Source organism: Dromiciops gliroides, chromosome 1 (assembly GCF_019393635.1).
Source record: "Dromiciops gliroides isolate mDroGli1 chromosome 1, mDroGli1.pri, whole genome shotgun sequence".
NCBI classification, from domain to species: Eukaryota; Metazoa; Chordata; class Mammalia; order Microbiotheria; family Microbiotheriidae; genus Dromiciops; species Dromiciops gliroides.
Genome location: NC_057861.1, coordinates 544,693,413 through 544,702,210, shown reverse-complemented (window position 1 = coordinate 544,702,210; position 8,798 = coordinate 544,693,413). Strand labels below are relative to the sequence as shown.

Below are 8,798 nucleotides of genomic sequence, written 5' to 3'. Positions count from 1 at the left end.
AAATATAATCTCCAGATCTAGTAAATGAGTTTAAACATTTATGAATAAATGCCATAAAATAATGAAAAATGATCCAATAATTGATGAGACAGAGGATCCTGTGGAATTTGAACACAACATGGAAACACAACAGTGTGTCCCTGAGTGGTTTAAAAAAAGAAATGAGGGGCAGCTAGGTGGCACAGTGGATAGAGCACCGGCCCTGCATTCAGGAGGACCTGAGTTCAAATCTGGCCTCAAACACTTGACACTTACTAGCTGTGTGACCCTGGGCAAGGCACTTAACCCCAATTGCCTCACCAAAAAAAGAAATGAGAATTTTGAGTGCAGCATTTATGGCCTACACAGCAAAAATAATGGACATAATAGAGAAACTTGAATCTGCAATGTTAAGCCTCACCAAAGAAACAATAGATCAGGAATGTAAATACAGCAATAACATTAAAAGAAAATACGCTCACCATTCAAACAAAATATACCAAAGTCAAAGACAAGATTCACAGATACCCTAAAGATCATAGGTCTCCCAAAAGAACATGAAAGGACAAAATCCCTTAAAACCACAATGAAGGAAATAATAGAATTATGTAGAACTTCTATACATAGAAAACAAACTTACAATTTAAAAAATTCATAGATCACCTCTAGATAAAAAGCCCACAGCTGCAAAGGGTAAGATACATAGTGCTTAAATTTAACAACTCAGTTCAGAAACTAGGTCTGCAAGTCATTAGGAGAAAGACGTTCAAGTACAAAGGAAAAGACATTTGAATGATATGACTTTATCACCCACTAGAGAAAAGAGGAGAGAATAGAAAAATATATACTGAATAACAGTGGAGTTCAGGAATACCGCCTAAAGTGACCTATCCTGTAAGTCTGAGCCTAACCATTCAGGACAAAAGATGGATATTCAATAACAAAGAAGAGTTTGAAACATTTTTAGAAAAAAAAAAAAGATAGAAGAAAAGATAAGGAAGATACTACCAACCTACCTTGTCATGGAGGTGAAAGGTCCACAAATGTTGCACATTTCACATATTTTTGGACTTTTTCAGTTTATAAGTTATGCTGATTTTCCTTTTCTAAAAAAATGATATTTGTCATATTGGATAACTTGGAGGGGAAAGGGGAGAGATGCATGTGATACTATGGTGATGTAAGATATGGAATATATCAATAAAACACACACACAAAAGAAAACCAGAACTGAAGAGAGTATTTGCTTTTTGAACACCCCAAATATCAGAAATACAGGAGCTGTGAATAAGCATAGCAGGTAAAGACAGCAACAGCAACACAGTAACAATAGAAAGGTGATTCATAGACTTCTTTCTAAATGTACACAAAGAGATAGGGGTTAAAGTGGAAATCTAATGAAGATAACAATGAAAAGGTAGATGAGTTATTATGGACAGAACCTGGCAAACACCCTACCCATGGGTAAATGCTTTTATAAGACTGCATTGTAACATGGGAGAATATGTATAAAGTGGCAAGGAGATGTCAGGAATAGAGAGGAGCGAGTAATACCTTGGGTCAAATCAAGGGTTAACAATGAGAAGATGACCTCTGTGGCCTCAGAAAGAGAAGAGCCTACAGGGAATTTGGTGAGGAGGAGAAGATAAAGGCTAAAAAGGAGGGGGAAAGGAAAGCAACCTTACTTTGGAGTTGGGAAGTGGTTCTACTGATGAATATTCTTCTGAATAAAGAGGCAGGTAGTGAAGTGAGATGAGGAACTTACTGGGTTAAGTTTCAGGGACTTAGCACTTGAAAAGTCTACTTGTCCTGGGGAGTAGGAATGAGAACCCTTGGGAACAATTGGTACCCGGAGGAATAGGAGAGTGTGGGTACAAGAGACTTCTAGGCAAATAAATAAAAAGTCAACAAGAAAGGGTATATATCAGTGTTGGGATGCATAATCAGGGACATAGTAGAGGAGGAGCCCTCCCATGGGGCAGTGCTAGGTGGTGCAGTAGATAGAGTGCTGGCCCTGGATTGAGAAAGACCCAAGTTCAAATTTGGCTTCAGACACTAGCTGTGTAACCCTATGCAAATTCTTAACCTTTGTTTCCTTATCTGTAAAATGGGGATAAAAACAGCTCCTCCATCCTAGGGTGGTTGTAGCAATCAAGTGAGGTAAAGATTGTAGAGCACTTGGCACAGGGTAAGTACTATGTAGATCTTCTCTGTTGTTGTTAATTGCCATTGCTCTGGAAATGAGGCACAATGGAAAATAAGAATATACTTGAATCCACTTTAATGCAGTGGCAGGACGTGCCTAAAGGGAAGACTGTAGAATGGATACCTTGGAAGTTCTGATAGCATGAAGAATACAGAAAAGAGAGAGATCAAATAATAATAGAAGTCATGTATCAGAAAATGAGAGTCTACATTAAGCAGAGAAGATGAAGAAATACAGAGAAATCCTTTTTTGGAAAGTCACACACACATACAAAGAAATGCAAAAACTAAAGAACAGCATTACCCAAAGAGGAAGAGAGGAACAGAGAATACAAAATGAAAAGAGAGAATCATGGCTGAGGACAAGAGAGCCAGTAGGTGGAGACCTCCCTGAAAAAAGATCAAACTAACTAAAGGAACATAATACCGTGTTTATAACATAAGAGGGAACTTGAAACTGAAAAACTTCTGCACAAATAACATTAATGCATTTAGGATAAGAAGGGAAGGGATCAAATGGGAAAACTCTTAATGTCAAATTTTCTAGATAAGGGTTTGGTATCCATATGTATGTATACATCATATAGATGTGTGTATTTATAATAACCTCTCTGTATGTATATACATATATAACACATAAATATGACATTCTCTAATAGACAAATGGTCACAATATATGAAAAAGAGTTCTCAAAAGAACTTCAAAGATGATATGATGGTATACTTAGAAAATCCTAAAGAATCAAGTAATAAATTACTTGAAACAATTAACAACTTTAGTAAAGTTGGAGGATGTAAAATAAATCCACATAAATCATCAGCTTTTCCATATATGACCAATAAAGCCCAGCAGCAAGAGATAGAAAGAAATTCCATTTAAAATAACTGTAGACAATATAAAATATTTTGGAATATACCTGCCAACACAAACCCACAAACTATATGAATGCAATTACAAATCACTTTTCACAGAAATAAAATTAGATCTAAACAACTGGAACAATATCAATTGTTCATGGGTAGGCCAAGCTAATATAACAAAAATCACAATTCTACCTAAATTAATTTACTTATTCATGCCATACCAATCAAACTACCAACAATTATTTTATAGAGCTAGAAAAAGTAATAACTATTCATCTGGAAGAAGAAAATTTCAAGAGTATGAAGGGAATTAATGGGAAAAATGCAAAGGAAAGTGAGCTAGCCATACCAGATCTAAAACTATATTATAAAGCAACAATGATCAAAACTATTTGGCACTGGCTAAGAAATAGAGTGGTGAGTCAGTGGAATAGGTTAGGCACACAAGACACAGTAGTAAATGTCTATGGTAATCTACTGTTTGATAAACCCAAAGACTCTAGCTTCTGGGATAAGAATTCAGTATTTGACAAAAACTGCTGGGAAAACTGGAAAATAGTATGGCAGAAACTAGGCATAGACCAACACCTTACACCATATACCAAAATAAAGTCAAATGAGTACATGATTTAGACATAAAGGCAAATTAGGAGAGAGAGGAATAGTTTACCTGTCAGATCTATGGAGAGGGGAAGAATTTATGACCAAACAATAGAGAGAAAACAGTATGAAATACAAAATGGAACCATTTGATTATATTAAATTAAAACGGTTTTGCACAAACAAAACCAATGTAACCAAGGAAAGCAAAAGACTGTGTAATGATTGGAATGACGCCACCTGCTGGAGACTCACTGTAGAAGAGTTCCACCCATGAAGCAAAGGTCTTTGAGGTCAAGACTAGGAGTCTTTTCTTTGGCATCAGGAAGTGACATTGGCTAGTGAGAGGAAGAAGGAAGTGATGAGCGCTCTGTCTTGCTCTCTTTCCTTTGGACTCTGGTGGAGAAGGGAGCTAGAAATTTGCTCTCCCTTTAATAGATAGGAATCTAGGCCTTTCTCTCTCTTTACCAAATTCTTATTCTCCTTAATAAATGCTTAAAAGTCTAACTCTTGCTAAAGCTTATAATTTTTTGACGACCACTCACTAGATATTTTAGACAGTTTAGCTAGAATTTTAGCCCTTAACAGCTGGAAATAATATTTATAGCCAATATTTCTGATAAAGGTCTCATTTCTAAAATATATAGTGAACTGAATCAAATTTATAAGAAGACAAGTAATTTCCCAACTGAGATATGGTCAAAACAGGCAGTTTTCAGATGAAGAAATTAAAGCTATCTATAGTCATATGAAAAATGTTCTCTATTGCTTAGAGAAATGGAAATTAAAACAACTCTGAGATACCACCTCACACCTATCAGATTGGCTAATGTGACAAAAAAAAGGAAAATGATAAATGTTGGAGAAAATGCAGGAAGATTGGAACACTAATACATTGTTGGTAGAGTTGTGAAATGATCCAACCATTCTGGAGAGCAATTTGGAACTATGCCCAAAGGGTTATAAAATTGTGCATATCTTTTGACCCAGCAATACCACTACTAGGTCTGTGTCCCAAAGAGATCATAAGAAAAGGAAAAGGAGCCACATTTACAAAAATATTTATAGCAGCTCTTTTTGTGGTGGCAAAGAACTGGGCATCGAGGGGATGCCCATGCACTGAGGAATGGCTGAACAAGTTGTGGTATATGAATGTGATGGAATACCATTGTATTTTAAGAAATGATGAGCAGTCAGATTTCAGAAAAAAACAGGAAAAACTTACATGAACTTATGCTGAGTGAAGTGAGCAGAACCAGAAGAACAGGAACATTGTGTGATGATCAACTGTGAAAGACTTAATTTTTCTCAACAATACAATGATCCAAGGCCATTCCAAAAGACTTATGATGTAAAATACTCTCTACATCAAGAAAAAGAACTATGGAGTGTGAGATTTAAAATTGGATATACGAGCATTAAACTCCCCCTTTTAACTTTTCCCATATATGTACATATATATACATACATACATACATATATATATATACACATATACATATATATACACACACACACATATATATATATATATATATATATATATATATATATATATATATATATATATATATATATATATATATAAATATCTCCCAGACCACTAAGAAAAAGAAGCCTCAGAGCTTTAATCAGTGAGGGATTAGTTTTTATTGCTTGGGAATTAATTAGACAACAAAAGGTGATACCAATTAAGGAAATAGGAAATATGAATGAATAATCTTAGATCTAAACTTAGTCTATATTCCTTTATAAAACTCACCGAATCCCAAACTGCCTGCCAGGTCAAGAACCAGCACTGAACACCAAACATGTGCGCCGCCACGGCTAAGCTGAAAAGCCAGAGAGAATGCAAACTTCTGTTCCTCCCTCAGTTTTAAGCTGGCGTGCCAGAAGTTTGTCACAGACTCCTCCCCAAAAGGGAGGGCCTTCAAAAGCCACTTTAGTAGCATGAGCTCAACTCTCAAATGATTCACCTAAAACTTCCATTTTCCCACCACATTCCCCCCTTTGTTTCATTTGAAAAACAAATGAGTTTGCTCAATGAAACAGGAGTCTGAATGCAGATCAAAATATACTATTTTCACTTTATTTGTTGTTGTTTTCTTTCTTGTGGTTTTCCTCTTTTGTTCTGATTCTTCTTTTACATGACTAATGTGGAAAAGTGTATGACATGATTATATACATACATATGCATTCCTGTATATATACACATACACATCTCTGCTTGCTATCTTGAGAGATAAGGGAAGGGAAGGAGGGAGAGAAATTTGGAACTCAAAATCTTAGAAAAATGAATTTTTAACACAATCTTTACATGTAATTGGAAAATAAAATACTACTGAAAAAAGAACTGCAAAGCATTCATAACCACATGGAAAATGCTACAAATAACTAATAAGAAAAATGAAAATCAAAACAACTCAGAGGGTTTTCCTCATACTCTTAAAAATTAGCAAAGAGTATAAAAATAGCAACAATCAAGGATAGAAGGGTTGTGAAAAGATAGGCTCATTAATACATTGTTGTAACTATGAAATGGTACAATCATTTTACAAAGCAATTTGGAATTATACAAATAAAGTGACTAAAATATTATACTTTTTGAACCAGAAATACAATTACTGGACCTCTACCCCAAGGAAGCCAGTATTAAGAAAAAATCCTCATATACTCCAAAATATTTATAATAGCATTTTTTGGTGATAGCAATATTGGAAACAAAGTAGATGCCTATCAATTGGAGAATAGTTAAATTGTGATATGTGAGTGGATTGGAACTGCAATATAAGAAATTATATGGGTGCAGATAGGTAGCACATTGGCCCTGGATTCAGGAAAACCTCAGTTCAAATCCAGCCTCAGACACTTGACACTTACTAGCTGTGAGACTCTGGGAAAGTCACTTAACCCCAATTGCCTCACCAAAAAAGAAAGAAAGAAAGAAAGAAAGAAAGAAAAGAAATGATGTGTGTGATAAAAATAAAGTATCATGGAAAGATCTATATGAACTGATGTATAGTGATGTAAGCAGAGCCAAGAGAAAAATACGTAGTAACTACTACAATATAAATAGAACAACTCTAAAATCAAAAGTAAATATAACAAATTTATAAAAGTCAAGTGGAACTCAAATGAAGAGATGAGAAAACCCTCCCAACCTAACATTTTGAGGATGTGGGAGGTCCAAAGGATTACACAATGCACACGTTTTTAGATTTTTTTCGTTGTATTGATCAGTTGTACTGATTTTTTCTCTCCAAAAATACTATTTTTCATATGGGATGGCTTGGGGAGGGGGAAGGATACATGGAATATTATTGTCATGTAAGAAACAAAGTATCACTAAAAGCTTATTTTTTTTAAAAAGACTATCCTATTTTCAGTTCACCAGATCATCTATCTGGCCCTGTTCTGGCAAATAAATTATTTCCTTGTTCCCTTGATTGACTACAGTCACTTTGGGGGTGGGGGGAGGGTTAAATAGGATATCCTTTTTCTGACTTCAGGGAATTGTACCTATCTTCCCTCCATTTAGAAATCAGATCACCTAATTTTGTATCCTGGTTAATTGTTTTCTTTTAGATAATTATTCTAATTTGGTTAATTTTTTTTAGTACATAAAAACATGCCTCCCCCTGTATTCAGCCAAAGCTGAGGAGGCCTGATTTCAATTTGTTATGCAATTGGCATTCATTACTTAATAAATCATATGCTTGGAAGCTCAAACCTCTATTTCCTCAGTCATTTCATCTTTTATCTGCCAAAGAATTTTGAAACCCTATAATTTACATGAGAACTAGGTTTTATCAAGAGAGCTTCCCACTGGACAACTTCATTGCATGCCAGATTTCAAAGTACAGTCTTCCAAGAGCTGGTAGGTGCAAGAGTTAAGAATGAAATTTGAGAAGTCATAAATGCTAGAGCAGTATGTTAAATGAGCACTGATTTGTAGTTTAAAAACTTTCATTTGAATATCATTCTGGCACTTAATTCTTTTATGATGATTCTAACCTCTCTGAGTCTCGGGTTTCTCATCTATTTAATAGGAGACTCAATTAGATCATCTCAGGCTTAGTCATCACCTTTCAAATTTCCTTCCTACTACCTTACTCCCTTCCATGTACTTTCCCCACAAGATACTCCAGCTCCATCTCCCAAGTCCAGTCATTTCATTTTTTTTAATGGGGTATGAGGGTTAAGTGACTTGCACAGGGTCATACAGCTATTAAGTGTGAAGTATCTGAAGCCTGTTTTGAACTCTGGTCCTTCTGAATCCAGGGCCTGTGCTTTATCTATTGTGCCATCTAGCTGCCCCAGTCCAGTCATTTTCACTGGCTATCCCCCAGGCTGGGAAGTTCACTAACCCAAAGTCCAAAAGTAGTAAACAAACAAAAAAATGTCAACATAAAAACCTTTACCCACCTCTCCATAAGAAAAGCAATTTTGTCTATTTTCTCAAGGAGTGTTTCCAAAAAATCTGGAAAGGACTTTAAAGGAAAATATTTCTTTTAAAAAATTAGGGGTGGGGCAGCTAGGTGGTACAGTGGATAGAGCACTGGCCTTGGAGTCAGGAGGACCTGAGGTCAAATCCAGCCTCAGACACTTGACACTTACTAGCTGTGTGACCCTGGACAAGTCACTTAACCCCAATTGCCTCACCAAAAACCAAAAACAAACAAACAAAAATAAACATTTTCATTTAAAGTTTTGAGTTCCTTCTCTCCCTCCCTTCCCCCTTCCCTGAGTCAGTAAGCAATCAGATACAGGTTATACATATGCAATTATGTAAAACATTACCATATTAGTTATTTTGTATAAGAAAATTTGAATAAAAGAAAAAATGGAAGAAAGTGAAAAGTAGCATGCTTCAGTCTTGTGTTCAATCAATATTAGTTCTTTCCTTGGAAGTGGATTGTATGCTTCATCATTAGTCACTTGGGGTTGTCTTGGATCATTCTATTGCTGAGAATAGTCAAGTCATTCACAGTTCTTTATTGCGCAATATTGCTGTCACTGCACAATGTTCTGCTTCTGCTCACTTCACTACAGTTCATATAAGTCTCTCTTTTTTTCTTTTTTCTTGGTTTGTGTGTGTATGGTTTGTTTTTTTTTTTTGCAGGGCAGTGAGGGTTAAGTGATTTGCCCAG

At 35.5% G+C, this 8,798-nt stretch overlaps 1 protein-coding gene across 1 annotated transcript in view; it reads left to right on the top strand.

Moving 5' to 3' along the window:
- Positions 1 to 8,798, top strand: part of LOC122751467 (phospholipid-transporting ATPase ABCA3-like) — a 196,592-nt gene that overhangs the window by 124,885 nt on the left and 62,909 nt on the right. The gene's annotated exons all lie outside the window — the stretch shown is intronic.